The following is a 4,240-nucleotide window of genomic DNA, read 5'->3' as shown; positions in this document are numbered from 1 at the left end:
AGAACATGTTTATATAAAGGGGATCTGATGACTTAGAAGTCATTGGATATTCAGATTCAGACTATGCCGGATGCGTCAATGGTAGAAAATTGACGTTTGGCTATTTGTTCCTTTAAGTCGTGGGAGCAATATTATGGAAAAGTGGAAAATAGTTTGTCATTGCTATTTCCACTATGAAAGTTGAATATTGACATGCTTTGAGGTCAAGGTTCGTGAAAAGTTATTGCGAAACTTAATCTTGGGACTTGGGATTGTTAACATTATAGCCAAGCCGCTGAGAATTTACGGTATAATTTCGCAGAAATCTTCTTCTAAAAGAAAGATAAGTACTTGAAAGGTGATACATATGACGTTGAAGTACTTTTCGGTGAATGAAGAAGTACAGAAACATGAAGTGTCCATTGAGCATATTAGGACAATATAATTGTAGTGGATCCATTAAATAAAGGATTATCACCCAAATGTTTATTGGCCATGAAAAGCATTTGGGTGTTATGGAGGAAGCCTTGCTATACGAATTATATTGTGTTCATAAGGTGTAAGACACTTGGAATTCAATTAAAGTTGTGTTTCTGTTTATTGAATATGTTATCATTATAGTTTGTATACAATTATGGTTCGTGGATAACATATATTAAATTGAGAATAAAAGTTCTATCTCAATGAAAGGTCAGTATAAAGTTAGAATTGGTTTGTGATACATGGAAGAGATCATGTCGCTTAATGATGTGTGACCGCCATGATTCGATTAGTTCTAATTTTATATGGTATTTAAAGGATTTATGAACTTGATATAAAAGTGCGCATTATGGTTATTAAACCATCAAGACGACACAAAGGTCAAGTGGGAGAATGTAAGAATATTTATATTCTTATGTGACCTATGTATCTATTGGTTTAATATTACAGATTAAGTTCATGTTAAATGTTAAGTATTCTAATATTAAAGATGATTCCGTGATGGATCGGTTTCGATTAAAGAATTAGAATCGGGTGTATTGATAACCCTCCTCTCTTACCTCTAATTATGATGATATATATAAATATATGTTATATATATACAAGAAGGATTAATGTATATATATATATATATATATATATGATTATATATATGTTACTATTTACGTATGTGCGTATGTGTATAATAAGGAAATGCAATGATTAATTAAACATTAAAATAATGTTTATAAGCATTGCATATATTGGACGTACAATGTCAACTATGGAATTGTTACACGTATATATAGTTATTAATGTGCATATATGTTACAGTGGAATTGGACGGTTATAATTAGTTTACTAATAAACTAATTTCAATTCCCAACCGACACATTTATTTGTGGGAATCGGTTGAAGTACATAATTGAAGTACATGCAAACAAACACAATTCTTCATGAAAGGGTGTCGACTACCTATATATATGTGTGCCTCCATGCATAAAATATATAAGAAAGATACATACTTGAATTACATGTCTTTACGACATTTGTACACCCATACGCTCGACACATAGGAGTATATATATGAATAGGTACATTAAAGATCTCGATTCTTTATCCATTAAAAGAATCATAAAAGGCTTGAGGTCAAAGAGGGGATAACATCAATTATGGAGAATCCAGTCAATGAAAGGACAAACATCAAATGGTGGATTTCAACCTCTACATCAAATGAAGAAAGCATGGATGGAGGTTGGTGATTTTATCTCCACTTTATAGTATAAATGTTGTGGTTGAATTAATTCAAATATAGAATAAGATTTCATTATCGAAATCATTAAAGTTGAGATATGGCTTACACATACCGAAAATTTCTTTCTAATTGTGACGTTCATTCTTCTATGCAAAACAATTAAATTCATAAATCATTTCGTTCCGATGAGTTTTTGCCAAAACGATATCCGCAAATTTTGCATCCTGTACTAGTACTCTTCTTCTCCTTTCTCTGCAAATTCTCCATTTTCTATGCAATAAAAAAACAATATCTCTTTCATTCTTTATTCAAAAGAATGAGAAACCAATTATTGTGATAAAGGGGTGATTGAAAATTTTCATTTTGGTAGTGAAAAATAATTGCAGAAATCTTAGGAATGATTCAATAACACCGTACTCATTCCTTTTATTTTTCTTCAATGAATTTCTCTCCTCAAGTAAAAGATATCCCCGTAATATTCCTGCGCCAACTCTCTCTCTTCTTTAATTTTCTTCTTCTCAATTCTTTATCACAATAAAGAATATACCAAAAATGATAAAACATTCTGCAATTTTCAATTTTCTGACCACAATTTCACTCCTAATTTTTCTCAACCTTTCTCTTTCTAGGTGAATTGGTGATAATTATCGTCAGGCCCTATCATCCTTTGACAGAAATTAGAAAGTTGCTAAATGTAACCATGGCTTCTGATTGTGATTTAAAAAATACTAAGAATTAGGCGGAGAAAATTGTGGAAGAGAGATAGGAAGAAGATTAGAAAATTGCTGAATGTATCTATAGCTAATAAGTGATAAAAAGACAAGAATTAGGCGGTGAGAATTGTGGAAGATAGTAGAGATCAGAATTTTTTTTCAATTTTGCAGAGAGGTAGGTATTCGAAGTAGAGAGGAGAGAGAAATTCAGAAGAAAAAATTATGTGTGAGTGGGGGAGTGGATCCCCTACTGTGGAGGAAACACAGCAGGGGGTGCTGTGCTGTTAAATGGCACCGTATTGATACAATTGCTACTTCCCCTTATTTTATCATTTAGGCCAGCGTTTTATTTTAATTGCTGCACTCCTTTATTCATTTTGCTTCAATTGCTTTACTCCCTTATTTTATTATTTAATGATATATTTGTACAATGATTTTGGTAAACAGCACAGCACCGACTCAACTCTCAACATTTTAAAACTTAATCTTTTGTATAATAGGTTAGTACAAGCTGCGTTATGCAGTAAACTAATCCATATTTTAAGTGATTTATGTTAGAACCAATTTTTTATTTAATTAATGATTCATTACCATTTTAAGTATTCATTAAATTTATGGATTATTTATTTTAGTAATTATCATTTCATACTTTTATATTCACTTGCATGCTTATTTCGATTTTACTTATTTAAGTATTAATATTAGGTCTGACAATTCTTGACACGATAATCCGACATAAATTCATATAAAATTATTATCAGATTAAGTTCGGGTTATCCTATAAGAAACAAAATTACTACTTTAATTATTTTTATTAATATAAAAATTAAAAATATTACTACATCCGTCCCATAACTTTTGTCACACTTTGACCGGTTACGGATTATAATAAATGTAATGGAAAGTGAATTAAAAAACTTAGTGGAATATGAGTTTTTATTTATTACTAGTTTATAATAAAATGTAAGTGGAAATGAGTTAGTGTCAAAAAGTGAAATGTGACAAATTTTATAGGATGGACGAAGATGAGAAAATGTGACAAAATTTCTTGGTTGGAGGGAGTATACTTTAATTTTATTATTTTGATTTAAATCGTGATAAGTTTTTAATCATACCCTCGTCTAACTCAAGATGTCTACCTTTCTATTTTAGTTTGTCACACTGATATTCACTTTCTATTTTAAAAATAAATTCCCCTTTCCTCTCTCGTTAAAATATTCAATCATCTTTTTTACTTTACTTTATTAAACTATTCCATCTAAAATTATGTATCATTCAAGAATGTGAACATCATGACAATGAAGTATTATAAACAAGCTTCAACTGTGGAGTATCATTTTAAATAATTTTATATAATAAATTTTAGTTACCAAAGTTAATATTCAACAAACACTATTACTTATATAAGTAAATTCCCTTATTCAACAAATTAGTAATAAATAATTCCGATTTCATAATTCTGTAGTCCGTATTAACCAAAACCATTGTATCAATATATCATTAAATAATAAAATAAGGGAGTATATAGCAATTGAAGCAAAACAAATAAGTGAGTGGATCAATTAAAACAAAACGCTGGCTTAAATAATAAAATAAGGGGAAGCAGCAATTGTATCAATACGGTGCCGTTTAACAGCACAGCACCCCCTGCTGTGTTTTCACCACAGCAGGGGATCCACTCCCGTGTGAGTGGTGATCTGACATTGTCGCTCAAGAGTCGCTCGTGATGAGCCGCTCAGCAGATCAAAACTCTCTTTAATAATATTAGTATACATACACTTTATTTTTTATTGTAATAAAATAATAGATAGAAGAATTGACAAAGTCGCTACAG

The sequence above is a fragment of the Salvia hispanica genome, chromosome 4, assembly GCF_023119035.1.
Source record: "Salvia hispanica cultivar TCC Black 2014 chromosome 4, UniMelb_Shisp_WGS_1.0, whole genome shotgun sequence".
Classification (NCBI taxonomy): domain Eukaryota; kingdom Viridiplantae; phylum Streptophyta; class Magnoliopsida; order Lamiales; family Lamiaceae; genus Salvia; species Salvia hispanica.
The sequence above is the reverse complement of the archived record's forward strand: the minus strand, read 5'-3'. Positions refer to the sequence as shown.